Source organism: Cynocephalus volans, chromosome 2 (genome assembly GCF_027409185.1).
Source record: "Cynocephalus volans isolate mCynVol1 chromosome 2, mCynVol1.pri, whole genome shotgun sequence".
Taxonomy (NCBI): domain Eukaryota; kingdom Metazoa; phylum Chordata; class Mammalia; order Dermoptera; family Cynocephalidae; genus Cynocephalus; species Cynocephalus volans.
Genome location: NC_084461.1, coordinates 32,700,305 through 32,725,692, shown reverse-complemented (window position 1 = coordinate 32,725,692; position 25,388 = coordinate 32,700,305). Strand labels below are relative to the sequence as shown.

At 36.9% G+C, this 25,388-nt stretch overlaps 1 pseudogene; it reads left to right on the top strand.

Moving 5' to 3' along the window:
* Positions 1-5,603: 5,603 nt before the first annotated feature.
* The window catches only part of LOC134370430 (UDP-glucuronosyltransferase 3A2-like), a 32,473-nt pseudogene continuing 12,688 nt past the window's right edge, over positions 5,604-25,388 (top strand).

Below are 25,388 nucleotides of genomic sequence, written 5' to 3'. Positions count from 1 at the left end.
TTGGGTCGTGAGGATCACGCTCCCATGAACGGATTAATGAATGGATTAATTGCATGTATGGGTCCAGGCAAGACCAAATGAATTGCCCAGTTAATCCCAGCCAAACCACCAGCCCACAGAATTGTGAACAAATAAGGGACTGTTGTAATAGGCTATTATGTTTTGTTATGACATAATTTGGCTACTGTGAACAGAGCTGCAATAAACATGGGGGTGCAGATAACTCTTTGGTATGCTAATTTCCTTTCCTTTGGGTAAATATCTAGCAGTGGGATTGCTGGATCATATGGTAGTTTTATTTTTAATTTTTTGAGGAATCTCCATACTGTTTTCCATAATGGCTGTACTAATTTCATTCCCACGAACAGTGTATGAGTTTCCTTTTCTCTGCATGCTCACCAGCATTTGTAATTTTTTGTCTTTTTGATAATAGCCAATTTAACTAGAGTGAGATGATATCTCATTGTGGTTTTAATTTGCATTTCCTTAGGATTAGAGATGTTGAACTTTTGTTATATACCTGTTGGCCATTTATATGTCTTCTTATGAGAAATGTCTATCCAGGTCATTTGCCAATTTTTTAACTGGATTATTTCATTGGTTGGGGGTTTTTTTGCTGGTGAGTTAGAGTCCTTGCATATTTTGGATATGAATCCCTCATCAGATGAACAATTTGCAAATGTTTTTTTCCATTCTGACAGTTGTTTCTTACTTCTGTTGATTGTTTTCTTTGCTGTACAGAAACTTTTTAGTTGGATATAATTCCATTTGTCCATTTTTGGTTTTATTACCTGTGCTTTAGAAATCTTCTCCATAAAATGTTTGTCCAGCCCAGTGTCTTGGAGTGTTTCCCCTATGTTTTCTTCTAGTAGTTTTATAGCTTTAGGTCTTACATTTAAGTCTTTAATCCATTTCGAGTTGATTTTGGAATATGGTGAGAGATGGGGTCTAGTCTCATTCTTCTGCACTGGGATATCCAGTTTTCCCAGCAACATTTACTGAAAAGACTCTCCTTTCTCCAATGTATGTTTTTGCTGCCTTTGAACCCTGACTTACACCCAGAACTGTACATAGAAATTAGTTTGAGATGAATCATAGACCTAAGTATAATAGGTATATCAATAAAGATTCTCAAAGAAAACAAGAACTACTTTTTTTGAACTTGGTGTAGTCAAAGGTATTTTACATTGGACAGTATAAAAAGAACTAATCTTAAAAGAAAAGATAAATTAGACTTAAAATCAAGAACTTTCATTAATTAAACATCATTAGGAGAATATAGGGCCAGACATGTACTGGGAGAAGATATTCCCCACGTATATCTGACAAATGACTGTGATTAAGAATATGTGTATATAAAAATTTCAAAAAATAAGAAAAAACAAATCTAATTTGAAAAACGGACGAAGGACTTGAATAGGCGTTTCACAAAAAAGGATATCCATGGGGCCGGCCCCGTGGCGCACTCGGGAGAGTGCAGCGCCTGGGAGCGCAGCGGGCACTCCCATCTGTGGGTTCGGATCCTATATAGGAATGGCCGGTGCGCTCAGTGTCCAAGCCACGGGTTGCGATCCCCTTACCGGTCACAAAAAAGGATATCCAAACTGCCATACAGATATTAACAAATGTGCAACATCATTAGTCATCAGGGTAATGCAAATTAAAATCACAAAGAGTTATCACTATGCACCCACCAGAATGATGAACATTAAAAAGGCTCAGACTGACAGTATCAGAGCTGGCAATGTTGTGGAGTAACTGGAATCCTCATACATTGCTGGTGGGAAGGGAAATGGTACAGTCCTTTAGAGGAACTCTTTAGTAGTATCTAAGAAAGCTTAACATACCCATCAATAAATTCCACTTCTAGATGTATACCAAGAGAAAGTGATGCACATTTCCAACAAAAGACATGCTTAAAAATGTTTGTGACACCTTTATTTATGATGGTAAGAACTGGAAAAACCAGGTGCCCATTAACAACAGGATGGATAAACTGTGGTTTCAATGAAGGAATGTTATACAGCAATAAAAGGTGAACATTTGCTATATCCAACAATACACAGTATATGACCCTTGCAGGCATTATGTGAATGAAAGAAGCCAGGTCAACAACAAAGAAAAGGACAGGCAAAACTAATCTGTGTAAGAGAAGTCAGAAGAGCAGAATAGCAATTATCTCTCAGTGGCAAAATATTGACTGAAAAGTGGTAAGAGGGAATTTTCTGCAATGATGGCAATATCTCGATCTGGGTGGTGGTCACTTGAGTAAAATATATGCTGAAAATCATTGATCTCTGTGTTTAATATTTGTGGATTTTATTTTTCTGCAAATTATACTTCAATGGAATAATAAAAAATAAATAAAAAATAAAACTCATAAACCAAGTGATAATAATGGGAGCACACTACGAATATTTAGTAAATGGAGGCAAATACCAGACCAAACAGCTGAGAATTTGAAAAAGTGTTTGCGTATGGGCGATGGGATCAGAGAATGGGCCAAACTGGTAAATATGGAAGTAGGGCACTGTTTTTAAGCTTAGAGTACTATTACTTTTTTGATTTTTACAATTATTTGCATAGATCACTTTGAAAGAGAACACATTTCATAAACAGAAAGAACATGGGTTCGAGAATCATTCATATTTGATTTAATATCAAGAATTTAATTAATCTCAGTAAGTTTCAGTTTTCTTGTGGGTACATTGGGACAAATACTACCACAAATAGAAAAGCAGAGAAAAACGACAAATCATATACTAGTATATTCCTGTTTATTGAATCTATGTGCTATTTGAACATCTTGAGTATTGCCTCTTCGTTCGCACTTTTTTTTGCAGCATTATCCACCACTTTCACATTTCTGCGCAAGTTCTTTATGAAGCATTTGTTGGTTATGCAGGTTGTAAATGTCTCCCACACCCAGTCAGCTTGCCCTTTCACTCCCATAACAATGACTTTATTATCTTTTTCTAGTATTTTTTAAAAAAATAATTTATTATACCTATATGTGGGTACAAAGTTGAATTTCGATAGTTGTGTACAATGTGTGTATGGTCAGATCAGGACAGTTCGCTTATTCATCCTTACAATACGTAATCATTCTTTGTGTGCATGAGCCAATTTCTCGTTAACCTCCTGCCATCTGTCCCTCCCCTCCTCTTTTCCACCTCTAGTAACGACAGCTCTTTTCTCTCCTAAAAGTTCAATGTATTATTGTGATTGTTGTTTCTTTCTCTCTCTCTATGTCTCTCTTTATTGTTTATTTGTTGATTTATGGATTCAGCTCCCACTTACAGGTGAGGACATGCAGTACCTGTCTTTCTGCACTTGGGTTGTTTCACTTTGCATAATTTTCTCCAGGTTCATCCATGTTCAACAACTTTAATAGTCAGGAAATGCAAACTGAAACCACTATACATTCACCAAAAGGGCTGACATAAAAGAGATCAGTAGTACCAAATGTTGATGAGGATATGAAAAAACGGGAATTTTCACACACTCCTGAAAGGGGTTTAAATTATTACAAGCACTTCAGAAAACCCTTTTGTGTCACCTACTCAAGTTGAGCATATGGTGCCCTATGACCCAAGAATTTCACGTCCTGGTACATCTCCAATAGATATACATATGCATATGAACCTCCAAAATAAGAACAATGTTTTACAACAGAATAATGGGAAAATAAACTGTGGCTGATTTATATAATAAAATACTCCACCTTATGAAATGAATAAATTAGAATTGCATTTCACAAACATCATCACTCTTACCCTTGGCAACAGCCAGTCCCTGATGATTATAGACCTAAATATTAAAGGCAAAACTATAAAGCCTTGAGAAGAAACTTAGGAAAGTATCTTTATGAAGTTGAAGTTGGAAATTATTTTTAAACCAGAGAAAGAAACACAAACAGAAAGGAAAAGATGGATAAATTTAATTATGTTAGAATAAAAATATCTGCTGATAAAACATAAAAAAAAAGAGGCTGTGTGAACATATTTAACTCTTCCCCCCTATACACACCTTAGGTTTCAAATAGAGAGAAAAAACATACTAAATTGTCAATTGGTTGCCACCTGAAGACCATCTAAAAGAAGCCATAGAGTTTTGAGATAGCTATATGCAAAAATCCGTTCAAGGCAGGTAATTTCATTTTATTCTTTGAACTTGGGCAACACTATGATGGATGGATAGTTAGATGGATGCGTGGATTAAATGGGCCCATTCTGCACTTCCGGTCGTCCAGACCATTCACTGGAGACTCAGTAACTGTGTGTACTGTTGCCACCATGTCCAGCTTCCACATGAGGCTTGAGGTTATGTCTCCACTTGCCTTTCTCTCTGCTAGTTGATTCTATTCACCTCTTAAAGTCTTGTTCAAGTCAAAACTCTTAATCAGGTGTTCTTTACTTATGCAAATTAAGTGACTTTATATCCTTCTCTGAATGTCTGATCATGCATGCTATCAGTTAAGGATAACATTTGCTTGTAAATAAAAATTAATCAGAGCATTACATAATTTAGCAAGTATAGAGAGATCTAGGGCACCTACTAAAGTTGGAGACTACTCTCAGAGCAGGAAAAAATATATCTAGCCTTGAAGGATGGGTGGGATTTGGATCAATAGCAGAAAGGGATAGGAGTCAGTGGGCACATTGCAAGAAACAGAAACAATACAAGAGTAACCAGAGCAGAGGTACACATGGGAAAGCAGTAGATAAAGCCAGTACTGACTCTAGCTGTTTTTAAAAATGGTGCCAGGATTATTTTATGTATTCTAAAATGTACACCTCCTGTGAATATTTATCATATTTTTTTGTCTCAGATACACTTTTGAATTATATACAATGGCAATGGACTTTGCAACTCAGTCCTTTGCTGAGAAGAGATATCATGGACTTCTTAAAGAATGAGAACTTCGACTTGTAGTGACTGGCTTTTGTAATTGTGGCAATTTGCTGATTGCTGATAAGCTTGGGAATACTTTTGTGTCCATTTTTGTTACCTCAAGGTTTGGTGAAAACTTCAAGCTATCTAGTCTTGTGTTTTATATTCCAGTGACTAATTCTTTCCTAACTGACCAGATGGACTTTTGCAACCTAGTGAAGAATTTGCTGATGTTCTTTGATTCTATCATGGAGGGATGGCAAATAAACTCTCAGTTTGGCAACACCATCAGGGAGCACTTCCCAGAAGGCTCTAGGCCAGTATTGTCTCATCCTGTAATGAAGACAGAGCTATGGTTTGTTAACTCTCACTTTGCCTTTGAATTTGCCCGGCCCCTGCTTCCCAACATGGTTTGTGTTGGAGGCTTACTGGCTGAATCTGTCTAACCAGAACTCCCAGTAAGTAAGACACTGGAGCTCTATTCCAACCTGAGGAGTTTTACTTATGCTGGTGTCTTCAGGATGGAGATAGTAGCTGACCACCCACCACTGGAACATGTGCACTTTCTTGCATTTTTCTTTTGTGATGGGGATTTATGTATGTTCATGTGTTCAGCAGGTATGCAGTGAGCATCCACAATGTGTCTAGGGTTGTTTAGGAGATCAGTTACAGACAATAGTTTGAAATAGTTAATGCAAAGGACAGGGCTAATGGGACTAACAGTGACAGCTGAAGGCATTATCTCCAGTGTACCCTTTTCGCAGAGCCCTGGTTCCCAGGTTAACCCAGATGTTCTGATTTGATTGCCTTGGGGTGGGGTCCAAGGCACTAAAGTTGTAGAAGCTTCCCAGGTGAATCTAATATGCAGCCAGGGTTCAGAAACACTGCTAGAGGAGCTTTCCAATAGGAAGAGAGCTAAGATTAGTTAGTTTCCTATAACCTAGCAGCACTGGATTGCTATTCAATGGGGTTCATTTTATGTGATCTCCTGTATCTGTAGGGAGATCTGATGATATTCATTCTCATAAGTGAGGAGTCAGAGGCTCAAGTGGTATAAGTGACTTTGTCATGCAGCTCAGAAGCAGGGAGAGCCTGGGACTTCAAGGTGCTACAATGATCATGTGTTGCTTTTAAATTACAAAACAAAGAGAAACAAGGCTATTTTTAAGTGGTCCTTTGGGGTGGTAATTCCAGCAGGAAGGGTGAAAGTACCCAAAAAATGCAGAACTTTACTCACTTGATTTTGTTACTTCTGTCCAGAATTTTGAGAACTGCATTGCTAAATTTGGAGATGCAGGTTTTGTCCTTGGGACCCTATGGCCTGGCCTGGGTAGTGAACTTCATCATCTTCCAGGAAGTCCTTAAAGTCCTTAAGGAGGTGAACAGTACCTCTGCCTGCCTCCCCAAGGTGTGATATGGAAGTGCAAGCATTCTCATTGGCCCAGAGACATCAAATTGGCCACAAATGTGAAAATCAGGGACTGGCTTCCTCAGAATGACCTCTTGGGTAAGGGCTGCCCAGGTGTGCTCCTCTCTTTCCATTTACCTTCTTTGGGGCTCATCAGGACTTTGACCTCTAGTTGGGAAATCCCAGCAGCACAAGAAGGAGCTGCTGGTAGGCAAAGGAAAGGCTCCAGAGGGCAGGAAAGGGGCAGCCAGCTGGAGTTCTTGGAAACTGCCAAAACAGCAATTTTCTCTTCATTCTCTTCCAACCATGGCCTGATGTCTGCAGCCTGAAGTGATATTTAGTCGAGTTGCTTTGTCTTTATTGCTTTTGACAGGTGTCCAGGTCCCCTTAAACCCAACCCAAGATACTGTGTGGACTCTGAGACACACCTGTGTATACAGAATAAAACATACCACTGTCTTCAGTGGCCTCCTAACCTGCAGTTCACCGATGAGCCCTTATCACAGACATACTTTTTCCTTATTTACTATGGGTGTGAGGAACTCTTGTTCTCTCAATATTGATACCAGGTTTTTCTTTATGATATGCCAAAATTACTCAGTTTCTTGTCTGAGAAACCTCTGAGATGGTCATTGGGGCTATAGAATTCTCTTTTTCCATAACATCATCAAGGGTTTCCTCTGGGTTCAGTGCTGCTTTTTAAAGATACTTTATTGCTCAAATCCCTGACTGGATCAGAGTTTCATAACAAGTGTGTGGATTTCAATCAACTGTAAATCTTGTAGTAGATAACTGGTCTTACCCCAGAAATATATTTCAATATGACTGGTGAAGGTCCAGGAATTCCAGTTTCAAAATAGTCTCGAGTAGTTCAGTTGACTATTCGGATTCAACAAATTGAACCAATTGAATTCAACAAATGTACGTGTGTGTGTGTTGTGTGTGTGTGTGTGTGTGTGTGTGTGTGTGTGTGTGCACGTGCTTTAATAAATGTCCATTGGGAGCAGTTCATAGTAAGAGCTACATGAACTGTAAAGGGATGTAGGGCAGAGGACAAAAGAATAACTAATGTAGGGAAAGAGGGAGAGAGAGGGAGAGAGAGAGAGAGAGTGCACATGAGTGAGCATGGGTGCAAAAATAAAAAAAATTGAGAGAAGCTAAAAAAAAAAAAAGAAAAAGGAAGTAAAAGAGAAGATGGATGAATAGATGGACAGGGAGAAAATGCCTAGTTGGATAAATGATTTGAGGCTAGTGCCTTGTTTAACAGTCTTCAGCTTGTCTGTGTTCTCAGCCTTAACTGGGCTCTGGTTGTAGAGAGAAGGCACCAAACAGTGGAAAGGCCTCGAGCCCTGGATTTGTGAGACAGGACACATGGGTGGGTCCTAAATGAAAGTAATATCTACACTGGTGCCAGTACACCTGGAATTCCCTTGGAATCTATATCTGCATTTATGGCTGTACCCAGCATTTTGAAATGCTTCCTCTGGTAATGCTTCCTTTGTTGTTTGTCCTAGCTCGTCCTAGCATTCCGCTGTTTGTCACTCATGGTGGGTTGAATAGCATAATGCAGACCTCTGACCATGGTGTGTCCATCATGAGGATTTGCCTTTTTGCAGACTGATTTGAAAATATGGTCCCAGTAGAAGCCAAACACTTTGGTGTCTCTATCCAGATAAAGCAGCTCAAGGCAGGGACATTGGCTCTCAAATGAAGTAAGTCATGGAAGGCAAAAGGTACACAGCTCTCTGGGCATGTGGTCGTTTAGGCTGAGAGAAGCATTGCTTAAGAGACTAAGGGCACTGTTTTAAATCCTCTTTATGATAAACCTTGAACCCTCTTGGACGTGGATTACAGTATTAAGATGTGTGTGATGCTAACAGCTGACCTGTTTCCTTTGAGAACAAGACTAGAACTATTTAGATTAGATGCTGAGAATAATTTTCCACCTTAAGGATTGTGAAGAACCAGCTATTTATGTGGGTCTCTTTGAGAGATTTTACGTCTTTGGGATCCTTCTAGAAATATTCTAAAAGAGGTATGAGGTTGTCCTGGCTTTTTTCAAGTGCAGTGAAGTCATATACCCATTCGGACCTTTGTCCTTCGTCCTTGTTGACATTCTCCTTCCCTTCTTGTCAGATGTCTGGCTCTTTCACGACATTTTCATCTCATCTTCAATTTCACCTTCTGGGAGAGTCCTTCCCTGGTCACCTTAAGTATTCAACCCTCTCTTCTCGAAATATTCTACACTACTTTCTTCATAAAACGTATCCTACCCTCTTCATTCTGTTTATTTTTAAATTTTTTAAATTGTGGTAGAATATATATAACATAAGGATTGCCATTTTAAGCATTTTTAAACATACAATTGCATGAAATTAATTAGATTTACAATGCTATGTCACCATCAGCTGTATTTCCAAAACTTTTTCATCCTAAATATAAACTCTGTACTATTAAGCAATCACTCTCCATTATTCCTCCCTCCACTTTCTAGTATCCTCTAATCTACTTCTGTCTCTGAAATTTTTTTCTTTTCTTCAATTTATTTTTTCTTAATTGGTCCATGAATAATGTATACATTTATGGAGTACAATGCGATATTTAGGTGCATTTATACAATGTGCGATAGTCAAATTGGGGTATCTAACACATCCATCCCCTCAAACGCAATGTAAACAAAATAGACATCCTGCTAACCTCCTCGAACTTACATTTTAGTGGCTTCAAACACAATATAAACAAATAAAATGGTAGCATCATGTCTGTTTGGTTTACATTGTATTTCTAGTGCCTTGCATTGGACTGTAACACACAGTAAGAAGTATTTGTTACTTGAGTAAGTAGAAGCAGGACAGATAATTTCAGATTGCATATGTATATTGAGAACATTGATTTTGCTGAGAAAAAAATTACGTGTGTGTGTTTTTTTTTAAACACTAAAATGGATTGAATGCTGGACCGTAGGATAGTGAGGCTGCTGCCTAAATCTGGATCTCCATCCCTCCTTTAAGAAAACTATACAGACTCACAGGAAGAACAAATAGTACCACAATAATACCTTCAGCATAACTAGAAGACTGAAAATACCACCAAGTTCAAATTACGTGTCGGTGGGAGAGTAAGCACCGAATTCTCACGGAGCTATTTTGCTTGAGCTCCTGCTTAGAGCCTTTGTGGATAGTGAAGGGTTCTGGAATAACTGCATGTAAAAGAGAAGAGAGTAGCAGAGGGTCAAAGCATGAGCTACAATCATTGCTGGAAGGAGGAAGCACACCTTGAATACCTTAAATGCAAGAGTGCTGAGAAAAAGACTCTGTTGACCAGAGCTCTCACTAGAGAAGAGACTTGAAAGTACCCCTTGAAAGATCCAAGGGGTAGTATCGGAAAGGCTTTGTTCCAAGGGCAAAAAGAAACTAAAGGGAGTTTGGATATATTCTTTACAGACTTAGCGAAGGGGGAAAAAAAGAGAGAGGGATATTTAGGGTCCTGTAGGATATCATATAACACCAACATCAAAAACAACAACAACAACAACAAAAATTCAGGGCTCACAACCTTACTTGATGACACCAAAAATAAAAGAGAAGAAAAGAGAAAAATAAAAAAGTAAAGAAAAGAAAAACCATTTATTATCCTGACAGAAGAGGGAGCTGTTCAACAAGGATTCTTGTAAACTACTTCAAACTCCCAATCTTGTCCCAAAAAAACCCCGAATTAGTCAAATTTATGTACATCTAGGACTCTAAGATGAAAAAAGAAAATGAGAATCAAATATTTTCGGCTGATGGATATTTTCTTGCGGAACCCAACCATGGTTTGGAAAAAAACTGTCATAATAACACTCGAACCTGAGTTAAAATTCCGAAAAAATGCATAAGGAGAAATAAACAATGAAATATATCCAATGTTGTTTGTGTATTAAAAAAAAGGAAAAAAGGAACAAAACAGAACCAGAAATAAAAAAACTAAGAACATTTTTTAAAAGGAAGAAATAAAATGAGAGTTTATGAAAATCAAGAAATGAAAGAAAAAGAGATACATGTCTCAGTAATAAAAACCAAATTACAAGAAAAAAGAATCCAATGAACATTTAGCAAGTTACATTGGGAAGAGTAATAAGCCAGAAAAAGAAAAAAAATAAGACAAAGTGGTTCAGATGGAAGGCAGAGAAAACAAAAACAAAAACAAAAACAGATCCAGTATACATGTAATTGGAGTCCCTAAGGGAAAATAAAACAAAATGGTTGATGAGATTAATATTTAAAATGATACTCAGAACACTTTCAAGAAATTAAAGAAGTAGCAAGTCTACATATTGAAAGGGACCAAATTGTACCTGGCAAAATTGACCCAGAGTTGAAAACTCAGAGACACCTGGCATAGTTATTAGGCTTTAAAGGTTTTAAAAAGCCATGAGGGTGATCGGGCTTAAGTTTCTTTCTTTAAAAAAAAAAAATTATTTTGTTTTCAATTGATAAATAATAATTATATGTATTTATGTGGTACAGTGTGATGTTTTGAAACACAAATACATTGTGAAATGATCAAATCAGGATAATTAGCATATCCATCATCTCAAATATTTAGCATCTCTTCATGGTGAGAACATTCAAAATACTCTTTTTTAGCTAGTTTGAAATATACAATATATTGTTATTAGCTATAGACACCTTGCTGTGCAATAGAACACCAGAATGTATTCCTCCTATCTCTCTGTAATTTTGTACCCACTAACAACTTCTCTCCTTTTTCCATCCAACCCTCCTAGCCTCTGCTAACCACTATCCTACTCTCTACTTCTATGGGTTTGACTTCTTTAGATGCCACATGTAAGTGATATCATATGGTATTTATTTCTCTGTACCTGGGTTATTTCAGTTAATATAATGTCTTCTAGGTTCATACATGTTGTTGCAAATGAAAGGATTTCCTGTTCATTACTTTTTTAAAAAAGGCTGAATAGTATTCCTTGGTGTATATATACCACATTTTCTTTATCCATTCGTCTGTTGATGGACACTTAGGTTGTTACCATATTTTGGCCATTGTGAATAATGCTGCAATGAACATGGGAGTGCAGACATTTCTTCAGCATATTGATTTCAATTCCTTTGGGTTTATTTCCAGTAGTGGGATTGCTGGATCATAGGGTAAATCTATCTTTAGTTTTTTGAGAAACCTCCATTTTTCAAAACAGTATACTAATTTACATTCTCACCAAAGTGTGTAAGGGTTCCTTCTTTTCCATGTCCTCACCAACACTTGCTGTCTTTATCTTTTTGATAATAGCCACTCTAATAGGTGCGAGGTGATATCTCACTGTGGTTTTCATTTGCATTTCTCTGATAATTAGAAGCGTTGAGCATTTTTATATACCTGTTGGTCATTTGTATGCTTTCTTTTGAGAGATGTTTATTCAAGTCCTTTGCCCATTTTTAAATAGGGTTATTTGTTTTCTTATTATTGAGTAGTTTGAGTTCCTTGTGTATTTGGGATATTAACATCCATTTCCTGATGTATGATTTGCAAATATTTTCTCCTAATCTGTGGACCATGTCTTCTCTATTAGTTGTTTCCTTTGCTGTGCAGCAGCTTTTCAATTTGATGCAATCCTATTTGTCTATTTTTGCTCTCAGTGCCTGTGCTTTTGAGGTCATATCCAAGAAATCTCTGCCCAGGCCATTGTCATGGAGCTTTTCACTTATGTTTTCTTCTAGTAGTTTTATAGTTTCAGGTCTCACATTTTAGTCTTTAATCCACTTTGTATTGATTCTTGTAAAAGGGGTTGAGATAAGGTTTTACTTTCATTGTTCTGTATGTAGATATCCATTTTCCCCAATACCATTTAGTTAAAAGACTGCTCATTCCACATTGTGTGTTCTTGGCACCTTTGTCGAAAATTGAGTGACCATAGGTCTGTGGGTTTGTTTCTAGGTTCTTTATCCTGTTCTATTGGTTGATGTGTCTGTTTTTATGCTGCTTTTTGTTTTTGTTTTTGTTTTCTTGTGGCTGACATGTATGGAAATCTGAACTCGTGACCTTGTTGTTATCACCACCATGCTCTCCCATGTAAGCTAACTAGCAAGCCCTCATGCCATTTTGATTAATATGGCTTGGTAATATATTTTGAAATCTGATAGTGTGATGCTTCCAGCTTTGTTCTTTTTGGTCAAGATTTCCTTGACTATATGGGGTCTCTTGTGGTTCCATATAAATTTTAGGGTTGTGTTTTCTATCTCTGCAAAGAATGACATTGGAATTTTGATAGAGATTGCATTGAACCTGTAGATTGTCTTGGGTAGCATGGGCATTTAAACAATATTAATTCTTCTGGCCATGAACACAGGGTATCTTTCCATTTATTTGTGTAATCTTCAATTTCTTTTATTAATGTTTTATAGTGTTCAGTGTACCGATCTTTATTTCCTTGGTTAAATTTACTCCTAAGAATTATATTTTTTGATGCTATTGTAAATGGATTATTTTCTTAATTTAATTTTCAGACATTTTATTGTTAGTGAATGGAAATGCCACTGATTTTTGTATGTTGACTTTGTATCTTGGACCTTAACTGAACTTTTTTTTATCAGGTCTCACAGTTTTTTTAGCAGAAATTATGTCATCAGCAAACAAAAAATTTCACTTCTTCCTTTCCTATCTGGATGCTTTTTGTTTCTTTCTCTTGCCCAATTTCTCTGGCTAGGACTTCCAGTACTATGTTACACAGAAGTGGTAAGAATATGCTTCCTTGCTCTGTTACAAATCCTTCAGCTTTTCACAATTGAGTATGATGTTAACTGTGGGCTTGTCACATATGGCCTTTGTTGTGTTGTGGCAATTTCCTTCTATACCTAATTTGTTGAAAGTTTTTATCATAAAAAGGATGCTGAATATTGTGAAATGCTTCTTCTGGATCTGCTGAGATGCTCATATAACTTTTGTCTGTTATTGTGTTAAATGTACTGAATCATCAAAAAGGAAGAAAGATCTCAAATAAACAACCTAAGGTTACACCTCAAGGAAGTAGAAAAAGAAGCAAACACTAGGCCCGAAGTTAGTAGAAGAAAGGACATAATAAAGATCAAAGCAAAAATAAATGAAATAGAGATCAGAAAATCAATAGAAAAGATCAACAAAACTAAGAGAAGTTCTTTTGAAAAGACGAAATTGACAAACCTTTAGCTAGACTAAGCAAAAAAGAGAACACTCAAAGAAAATTATAAGAGGGGAGACATTACAACTGATAAAACAGAAATACAAAGGATCATAAGAGACTATGGTGAAAAATTATATGGCAATAGGTAAGAAAACCTACAAGAGGGAGATAAATTCCTAGACACATAAAACCTACCAAGACTAAATCATGAAGAAACAGAAAATATGAATAGAGCAATAATGAGTGAGGAGATTGAACTGTAATAAAAAATGTCTTCTATCAGAAAAAAAAATCCCCAAACTCATAGCTTCACTGCTGAATTCTAGAGAACTAATACCAATCCTTCTAAAACTTTTTCAGAAAATTAAAGAGAATGCTTCCAAATTTATTTTACAACGCCAACGTTATCCTAATACCAAAGCCAGAGAAAGCCATTACGAGAAAAGAAAATTACAGGCTAATATTCCTGATGAACATCTATGTAAAAATCCTTAACAAAGAACTAGCAAACAAAACTCAATGACTCATTAAAAGGATCATTCACCACGATCAAGTAGGAGTTATCCTGGAGATGCAAGGTGGTTCCATACAGGCAAATCAATAAATGTGATACATTACATTAATAGAATAAAGGACAAAAACCATATGATCATTTTAACAGATGCAGAAAAAACATTTGCCACAATTCAACATTCTTTTATGATAAAACTGTCAACAAATTAGGTATAAAAGGAATGCACCTCAGCATAATAAAGGCCATATATGACAAGCCCATGGTTAACATCATACTCAGTGGTTTAAAGTGGAAAACTTTTTCTCTAAGGTCAGTAACAAGACAAGGATGCCCACTTCTACCACTTCTGTTCAACAGAGCACTGGAAGTCCTAGCCAGAGCAATTAGATAAGAGAAAGAAATAAAAAGTATCCAAATAGGAAAGGAAGAGGCAAAATTGTCTCCATTTGTGGGTGATGTGATCTTATATATAGAAAACACTAAAGACTCCACCATGAAACCATTAGAAGTAATAATCAAATTCAGTAAAGTTGCAGGATACAAAAATCAACACACAAAAATCAGTAGCATTTCTATACTCTAATAACAAACTATCTGAAAAAGAAAGTAACAATCCCATTTACAATAGCAGAAATGAATGAATGAATGAATGAATAAATAAATAAAATAGCAATAAATTTAACCAAGGAGGTGAGTGATCTGTACACTGAAAACTATAAAACCCTGATGAAAGAAATTGAAGACAGAAATAAATTAAAAGATAGCCCATGTTCATGGATTGAAAGAATTAACATTGTTAAAATGTCTGTCTTACCCAAAGTGATCTACAAACTCAATGCAATCCTTATCAAAATTCCAACAACATTTTTCACAGAAATAAAAGAAAAAAACATATCTTTTTTTTTTATGGGGGGGGGTCTTTTTCGTGACCGGCACTCAGCCAGTGAGTGCATGGGCCATTCCTATATAGGATCCGAACCCACGGCGGGAGCGTCGCTGCGCACCCGTCGCTGCGCACCCATCGCTGCACTCTGCCGAGTGCGCCATGGGCTCGGCCCAGAAAAAACATATCTAAAATTCCTATGGAACCACAAAAGACCCTGTATAGCCAAAGAGATCTCAAGCAAAAAGAACAAAGCTGGAGTCAACACACTACCTTATTTCAAAATATACTACAAAGCTACAGGAATTAAAACAGCATGGTACAGGCATAAAGAGACATAAAGACCAAGAGAACAGAATAGAGAGCCCAGAAATAAGTCCATGCATTTATGGTCATTTGATTTTTGGCAAAGATGCCAAGAACGCAAATGAGGAAAGGACAGCTTCTTCAATAAATGGTATTGGGAAAACTAGATATCTGAATGCAAAAGAATGCAATTCAAACCTTACCTCATCCCCTGTGCAAGAATCAACTCAAAATGGATTAAAGACACAAACATAAGACCTGAAACTTTAAAACTACTGGAAGAAAATATAAGGGAAACTTCATGACACTGGTCTGGGCAATGATTCTTTTTGAGTGTGACCCCCAAAACATAGTCATTGAAAGCAAAAATAGACAAACTGAAAACTTACTGCATAGCAAAGGAAATAATCAACAGAGTGAAGAGAAAACCTACATTGGGAGAAAATATTTGCAAACTATAAATCTGATAAGGGGTTAATATCCAAAATACTTAAGCAACTTAAACTACTAAATAGAAAGAAAATGAACACCTAATTAATAAATGTTTAGGCAAAGGACCTGAGCATACTTTTCTCAAAAGAAGACATACAAATGACCATCAGGTATATGAAGAAATGCTCAACATCTCTAATTACCAGATAAATGCAACTTAAAACCACAATGAGGTATCACCTTGCACCTGTTAGACTGGCTATTATCAAAAAGATGAGACATAACAAGTGTTGGTGAGGACGTGAGAAAAGGAACACTTGCACACTCTTGGTGGGAATGTAAATTAGAATAGCCGTTACAGAATATAGTATAGAGGTTCTTCAATAAATTAAAAATAGAACTGCCAGATGATTTAGCAATCCCACTGCTGGGAATATACCCAAAGGAATTGAAATCAGTATGCTGAAGAGATGTCTGCACTCCCACATTCGTTGTGGCAATATTCACAGTAGCCAAGATATGGAATCAACCTGTGTCCATCAACAGACAAATGGATAGAGAAAATATGGTGTGTACACAATGGAATATTATTTAGCCTTAACAAAGAAGGAAATTCTGCCATTGTGACAACATGGATGAAGCTGGAGGATATTATGTTAAATGAAATAAGTTAAGAATAGAAAGACAAATATTACTTATTCTCACTTATACGTGGAATCTAAAGAGTCAAACTTACAGAAGCAGAGAACAGAATGGTGGTTACCAGGGACTGGGAGTGAGCAGTGGTATTAGGGATGTGATAGTGAAAGGATACAAAATTTCAGTGAGACAGGAGTAACTTCAAGAGATCTATTGTACAGCATGGTGACTATAGCTAATAACAATGTATTGTATACATGAAATCACAAAGATAGTAGATTCTTGGTGTTTCCACCACAAAAAAGATAATATACAGGTACTCCATATTTCAATTAGCTCGATTTAGCCATTTCTTAATGTATACACATTTCAAAGCATCATGTTTCATACCATGAATATATACAATTTTTGCCAAATAAAAAAATAAATAAAACAGAAAAAAACACAAAAAACCAAACAACAATAAAAACAGAAATGCTAATGTCATCCAGAAACACCCCCACAGACTTACCCAGAAACAATGTTGAATCTGGGCATCTGGTAGCCCACTCAAGTTAACACATAAAGTTAACCATCACAGGGGCTAATAAGAAGTTGTTTAGTATTGCAGGATGAAATGTTCTAGAAATCTGTTGCACAATTATGTGCATGTAGTTAACACTACTGTACTACACACTTAAAATTTTTTTGAGAGAGTAAATGTTACGTGTTTTTTACCACACAAAAATGTCACTTGCACACAGCTACTCATTGTAGCATTGTTTGTATTTGCAGAATATTGAAAATACCATACATAAGAACTTGGCTGAATACACTGTGGTATGCTGACACATTGGAGTAATATGCAGCTATAAACGAGAATAAGCAGGAATACGACAAGATGATATAGAGTGAGTTCTAATATTGTGAAGCAAAAATGATCAAAGTGCAAGAGTAAACATAATATGCCCCCTTTCCTGTAAGAAAAAGAAAAATGCGGGAAGGGCAGTAAAAATATACATCTACCTGAATTGCTTTGCAAAAAGAAGAACAGGACAAGGAACCAGATAATGTGATAGATCATCTATGAAGATGCAGTCGGGAACAGAGGGGAAGGGAAAGGGAAGTGGCTGAAAGGTCTATATGTTTACCTTTTATTTTTTTTTATTTTTTATTTTTTAAATTTTATTTTGTCGATATACATTGTGGCTGATTATTGCTCCCCATCAACAAAACCTCCCTCCCTTCTCCCTCCCCCCCTCCCCCCCAACAATGTCCTTTCTGTTTGCTTGTCGTATCAACTTCAAATAATTGTGGTTGTTATATCTTCTTCCCCCCCCCCGGTTTTGTGTGTGTGTGTGTGTGTGTGTGTGTGAATTTATATATTAATTTTTAGCTCCCACCAGTAAGTGAGAACATGTGGTATTTCTCTTTCTGTGCCTGACTTGTTTCACTTAATATAATTCTCTCAAGGTCCATCCATGTTGTTGCAAATGGCAGTATTTCATTCGTTTTTATAGCTGAGTAGTATTCCATTGTGTAGATGTACCACATTTTCCGTATCCACTCATCTGATGATGGACATTTGGGCTGTTTCCATCTCTTGGCTATTGTAAAGAGTGCTGCGATGAACATTGGGGAACAGGTATACCTTCGACTTGATGATTTCCATTCCTCTGGGTATATTCCCAACACTGGTGAATATTTTTGAAGAACTACTAGGAAAGTAAATTCTGCATTTTGTGGCCACAGTTTTATTTACTTTACTTTTGCCCTAAGAGAAGAGAAAACAAAAGAGAAAAATATATCAGGATAAATGGGTAATCCCAGGATGGGGCTCCCCAAAGACTTTATTTCGACCCATCGAGGGCTCTCTTAGATCACTTTTAGATTGCTGAGAATCAGAAGATAGTCGAGCTCGAAGTACCCACAAATCACTGAATTCAGCTGCCACTTCAGTTTCTAGAGGGAAACTGAGGGTCAGGGAATTGAGGCATCTTTTGCAGGAACACACCAGACCTCCCTGATGGCACACTAGGAATCTACACAGGGTTTCTCACCCCAGGACCATCCTCACCATAACTTCCACTCTCAAGCTCTTTACAGTGGAGAATTTAAAAATCATTGAAAAGAAACTGTGTAGACCATTTGAAACTTATTTCCTTTTCTTTCTGATTGTTGGTAGCAATAAAGCAAAAGAGCTTCCTTACTTCTTGAAAGTTCACTGTCCCCCTTCCTCAACTCCAAGAGAAAGCTGGTGCGGTTTCTGAGGAGCTGGAATGCCCCCCCTTGCCCCAGAATGCCCCTGGCTCACCAAGAGCCAGCACGAATGGCTGCAAGTGTGGGGATCCCTCTTCCCTCGCTCCGTGTTCTTGCACGCATCACATAGCAAGCAAGCAGGGTAGGGGGTTTGTGCTTTATATATCCCTTCCCACTTCAGACTATTCAAGTCTGGGTATAAGAACCTGAGTCATCCCCAGAGCTACACGCCGTTTCTCCAGTCTATCCCCTCCCACCACCATCCCAAACTCCTGGCATTTGCCATCAGCTTCTCTGCTGGCGAGACCCTTAGATTCAAGCAAAGGCTTCGTGTTGGCGCGTGGTCTACGAGAAGACTGGTGTGGTGGAACTTGTGCCTCTTCCAAAGCTTCTCTTTCCTTAGGGTTCTAGGGTTGTGCTAGGATTTCTTAGTCTCTCATGCAACTAAGGTCCAGCAGTTCCTCCCCGTGGGCTCCAAAGTTATCTGGAAGTGTCTTAATTCTAAGTTGAGCATCTTTCAGGCTCAAATTGAGAAACTTCCTCCCAAGTACATTTGAATCTCAAGGATTTTGGTTCTAAGTGTTGGCTCCACATTCGTTCTGTTTCAATGGCTATGTTTTGGACTCACCGTTTAGCTTTTTATTTCTGTCCCCTACAGTAGCACACATTTCCAATGGGAAGGATCCCAGAAATAGCTGAGATTGATTGTTCATTAGGAACCCTTCACACTCGTATGTACACCACCATGCCAAAAGTTCCACCACAGCAGTTATTTCTCTTAGAAATAACTCAGTGTCAGTATAAGGCCTTGTACCTTAGGATGAGGATTTCCTAAAGCCTAAGCACAGAGAATGTCACCACACTGCCATGGAGACCGTGAGGCATGAGAGGGACTCCTTGGCAGAGGATTGCCACAGGGTTAAGATTTGTGCAGCCAGGCTCTGGGTGTGTGGGCTGGGGTCACCCACAGGGAGGTGGAGAGAGTGACGAAGCCCATCTTCCTCTACTCACCGTCAACTTCCTGCTATCCTACCCTTCCTCTGCTGGATTTGTCACCTTACCAGCTTCAGACAGTTTGTTTTCACCCTTATAAAATAAAGTTGTGCATTGTTTTTAGGTGGAAGCCATTATCTACCAATGGACTGAGCTTCACCATGGAGGAAATTCTTTGAGGTATTTTTTCCCACTGATTCTTGATTTCTTCTACTCCAGTTGAAGAGCTAAATGCCTTTTGCATAGAAAGGTTTAGCCAAATGTTTTCTACAATCTAATTTTGTTGAAAGAATGAAAAAGTTTTGTGTGTGTGTGTGTGTGTGTGTGTGTGAACTGTTGGAAAGAGTCTTATGCTCTGTCTACCAGGACTTGATACTCCACAGTGCTGTTTTTCTCCCTTACTTGGACTTCTGCTTCATCCCAAACAACTCACCTCACATCATTACAGATTATTTTTATAAATGCTCTTTATAATGTGGCTTAAAAATATGTTGAGCACGAGTATTTAGCCACATTTAACACTTCTTCTATGTAATGGCCCTTTTTCTCTTTATGTATTGTAGTTTACCTTTTCTCTTTTTATGATATTTGAAATTTGAGGAAGGCTTCTCATGGATCCCCTTATTTATGCAGCTAAGATAAGAATCTACCATTAAGATGATATCATATTCTTGAAAAATAGATAGCTTCCCATGAGTTTGTGCATAGTAATGTCAGAATTTCTTAATTTAGTCATTGATTCCAAAGAATTTTATTTTATTTTTAACTGACATTTTACATTATATGATTATATAATTATATATAAACTATATAATTATATTATATATATTATATTATAAATAATTGTATTATATATAATTATGTACATTATATTTACATTATATGATTACACATATTTGTGGGGTACAGAGTTGAATATCGATACCTGTGTACAATGTGTGACCAAATCAGGGTAATTAAAAAAGAAAATAAGAAAAAAACAAATCAGGGTAATTAGCATTTTATCATTACAAAATGTAATGGTTCTTTGTGTCCATTAACCAATTTCTCACATACCCACCTCCTTCTCTCCCTTTCCCATCTCTAGGAACCACAGTTCTGTTCTCTACTTCTGATAATTCAGTGTATTATTGTGATTGTTGTTCGTTCTTTCTTTCTTTCCTTTCTTTCCTTCTTTCTTTCTCTCTCTCTCTCTCTCTCTCTCTCTCTCTCTCTCTCTCTCTCTCTCTCTCTCTCTCTCCCCTAGCTCTCACTTATGAGTAGGTCAAGTGGTATTTCTCTCTTTGTGCCTGGCTTATTTCACTTAATATACCTCTCTCCAAGCTCATCCATGCTGCTGGGAATGGCGGAATTTCCTTTTTTTTTTTTATGGCTGAGTAGTAATCCATGCATATATATACCACATTTTCCTCATCCAGTTGTCTGTTGATGGACATTTAGGTTGGTTCCATCTGACTATTGTGAATAGGAGCTGTGAAACACATGGTGGTGCAGGTATCCCTTCGACATGATGATTTCCATTTCTTTGAGTATATACCAATAGTGGGAACGCTGGATATATGGTAGTTCTATCTTCAGTTGTTTGAGAAACCTCCATACTGTTTTGCATAATGGCTGTACTAATTTACAGAATTGACACTCTTTAATGTTAATAAGTAACTACATAAAGTAGGTATTATTTCTCCCCATTACACAGCTGGAGAAAGTTTGTGTCAGAGAGGTATGTGTAATTTACCTGTTACAGGTCACACAGTTACCATGTGCTGTTGCTGGATTTCAAAGCCAGGCTTGTGTGCCCACTTCGACTCTACCCTATTTTTTTTTTTTTTTCAATAAGATGACTGGTAAGGGGATCTTAACCCCTGACTTGGTGTTGTCAGCACCACGTTCTCCCAAGTGAGCTAACCAGCCATTCTATATAGGAATCCGAACCCGTGGCCTTGGTGTTATCAGCACCACACTCTTCCGAGTGAGCCACGGGCTGGCCCTGACTCTATCCTATTGCCTCTTTAAAAGAGGAGACTTATAAACCCTCTTACGGCTATGTGGAGGCTACTTAATCTGTTTAGAAAGAGTGACAACACACTTCAGTTTAATTAATCATAAATAAATTATGATGTTAGTCTCTACATTTCACCAAAGGAAATGTCCTATAATATTTTGTCATATTCTTACAATTCAAAAAAAGTAAGTGTTCACTCTCAGAAACAAAAGTTCCAAACTTCCAAATGTCCTGTTTATATGCACTGCTAGAAATGTCCCTTTTCAGCTGGAAAAGTCACTGGAATTCTGCTTCCAGGCGATTCTCTCTACGTCTTACCTCACTTTTAGCCCCTCATCTGCTATATCTCTGGCCCTGTCTCCAGGGTTGCACCACTGGCCCTTTGCCTCCTGGGATGCCCATCACTAGGGATTTTTGTGACTTCCTGGGCTTTAGGCCCTTTTGCTTTCATGAATATTAATACAGAAAAATTAATATTAATACAGAATATTAATATTAATTTTAAAAGTATTAAAAATTCTCTTAAGACTGTCTATAAAGAGAAATATAATCCATATTAATTTTCCTCTGATTTTATTTATTCCTCTGGTTTTATTTTAATTTATTTTTTAATTGAAAAATAATTGATTAAACATATCTGTGGGGTACAGAGTTGAATATCAATACCTATGTACAATGTGTGATGAGCAAATCAGGATAATTAGCATGTTCATCATTACAAAATGGAATTATTCCTGTGTCCATTAACGAATTTCTTGCTAATCCCCCTTTTCTTCCCCCTTTCCCACCTGTAGCGAACACAGTCTTTTTCTCCTTCTGAAATTTCAACACATTATTGTGATTACTCTCCCTTCCTTCCTTCCCTTCCTCCTTTTCTTTGTTCCCACTTATGAATGAGTATGTTTGGTATTTCTCTTTCTGTTCCTGGCTTGTTTCACTTAACATAATTTTCTCCAAGCTCATCCATGCTGCTGCAAATAGCAGAATTCCATTCTTTTTAATGGCTGAATAGTATTCCGTGGTGTATATATACCACATTTATCTTATCCAGTTGTCAGTTGATGGATATTTAGGTTGGTTCCATATCTTGGCTATTGTAAATGGGAGATGTGATAAACATGGGAGTGCAGGTATCCCTTCAACATGATGTTTTCCATTCTTTAGGGTATATTCCCAGTAGTGGGATTGCCGGATCGTATGGCAGTTCTATCTGTAGTTGTTTGAGAAACCTTCATACCGTTTTCCACAATGGCTGTACTAATTTACAATTCCCCCCATGCTGTAGAAGGATTCCCTTTTCCCTGCATCCTTGCCAGCATTTGTTATTCTCTGCCTTTTTGATAATAGCCAGTCTAACTGGGTTGAGAATATATCTCAATGTGATTTTGAGTTGCATTTCCCTGATGATGTTGAACATTTTTTCATATGCTAGGTGGCCATTCGTATGGTCTTCTTTTGAGAAATGTCTATTCAACTCCCTTGCCCATTTTTTAATCAAAATTTTTTTTACTGTTAAGCTGTTTGAGTTCCTTTTATGTTCTGGATATTAATCCGTTGTTAGATGTGTAGTTTGCAAATACTTTCTCCCATTTTGTAGGCTGTCTTTTCATGCTGTTGATTGTTTCCTTTGCTGTGCAGAAACTTTATATAGAGTTTGATATAATCCCATTTGCTTATTTTTACTTTTGTTGCCTGTGCTTCTGAGGTCATTCATAAAGGCTTTGCCCAGTCCTACATTATGAAGTGCTTTCCCTACGTTTTCTTCTAGGATTTTTATAGTTTCAGGTCTTATATTTAAATATTTAATTTATTTTGAGTTGATTCTGGTATATGGTGAGATGTATGGGTGTAGTTCCATTCTTCTTCATATGCGTGTCCAGTTTTCCCAGCACCATTTGCTGAAGAGGCTGTTCTTTCCCAAATGTATGTTCTTGGTGCCTTTGTCAAAGATCAGTTGGCTGTAAATATGTGGGATGATTTCTAGGTTCTCTATTCTGTTCCATTGCTCCCTGTGTCTGTTTTTCTTAATGCCTGTACCATGCTGTTTTGTTTGCTATAGCTTTGAATTCAGATAGTAGAATGCCTCTGGCTCTATTTATTTATTTATTTTTGCTCAGTATTGCTTTGGCTATTCAGGGTCTTTTGTTACTTCATATGAATTTTAGCATTGTATTTTCTATTTTTGCGAAGAATATGATTAGTATTTTGATGGGGATTACATTGAGTCTTTAGATTGCTTTGGGTGGTATGGACATTTTAACAATTTTAATTCTTCCAATCCCTGAACATGGAATGTCTTTCCATCTTTTGGTGTTCTGTAATTTCTTTCAGTGTTTTATTATAGTGTCCTATAATTTTTTGCAGTTTGCTTATCATTCTAATTGTAGATATCTTTCCTCTCCTTGTTTAAATTTATTCCTATGTATTTTATTCTTTTGGTAGCTATTGTAAATGGGGTTGTTTCTTGATTACTTCTTCTGATTGTTCATTGTTGGTGTGTAAAAACACTACTGATTTTTGTGTATTGCAATTTAATAAATTTGTTTATCAGCTCTAGCAGTTTTTTTTTGTAGAGTTTATAGGTTTTTCTATATATAGGATTATGTCATCTGCAAACAGGGACAATTTGACTTTGTCTTTTCCCATCTGCATGCCCTTTATGTCTTTCTCTTGCCTGATTGCTCTAGCTAATACTTCCAATATTATGTTGAGTAGGAGTGGTGAGAGTGGTGAGAAAGGGAAAGCTTTCAGCTTTTCTCCATTCAGGATGATATTGGTGGTGGGTTTGTCACATATGGCTTCTACTGTGTTGAGATACTTTCCTTCTATGCCTAATTTGTTAGTAGTCTTTATCATGAAAGGATGTTGAATTTTGTCAAATGCTTTTTCTGCATCTATTGAGATAATGATATGTTTTTTCCCCTTTATTTTGTTGATGTGGCATATCACATTTATTTAATTGCATATGTTGAACCATCCTTGAATCCCTGGGATGAATTGTACTTGATGGTGATGTATAATCTTTTTGATGTACTGCTGTTTTCTGTTTGCTAATACTTTGTTGAGGGTTTTTGCATCTGTATTCATCAAGGATATTGGTCTGTTGTTTTCTTTTACTGTTGCTGTGTCTTTGTCGGGTTTCAGTATCAGGGTGATGCTGGTCTCATAGAATGAGTTTAGAAGAATGGTCTCTGTTTCAATTTTTTAGAATAGTTTGAAAAATTTTGGTATTAATTCTTCTTTAAAGGTTTGGTAGAATTCAGCAGTGAAGCCATGTGGTCCTGGGCTTTTCTTTGTTGGGAGACTGCTGATTACTGCTTCAATCTCATTGCTCGTTATTGGTATGTTTAGGTTTTTTGTTTCTTCTTGGTTCAGTCTTGGTGGTTTGTATTTGTCCAGAAATTTATCCATTTTCTCCAGATTTTCAAATTTATTGTTGTGTAGTTTTTCATAATAGTCTGCAATGGCTCTTTGTATTTCTGTGGTATCAGTTGTAATGTCTCCTGTTTTATTTCTGATTTTTGTTATTTGGGTCTTCTCTCTTTTTTTAGTCATGCCAATGGCTTGTCTATTTTGCTTTTCTTCTCAAGAAACAAACTTTTTTGTTGTTGATTTTTTGCATTGTTCTTTTGGTCTCTGTTTCATTTAGTTCTGCTCTGATCATAATTATTTCCTTCCATCTACTAATTATGGGATTGAATTATTCTTGTTTTTCTAGTTCTTTGGGATGTAATGCTAGGGGTTGTTTATTTGAAGGCTTTCTGTTCTTTTGATGTAAGCATTTATTGCAATAAACTTCCCTCTTAGTGCTGTTTTTGCAGTATTTCATAAGTTTTGGTAAGTTGTGCTTGTACTTTCCTTTGTTTCAAGGAATTTTTTGATTTTCTGCTTTATTTCTTCTTTGACTCCTTGGTCATTCAGGAG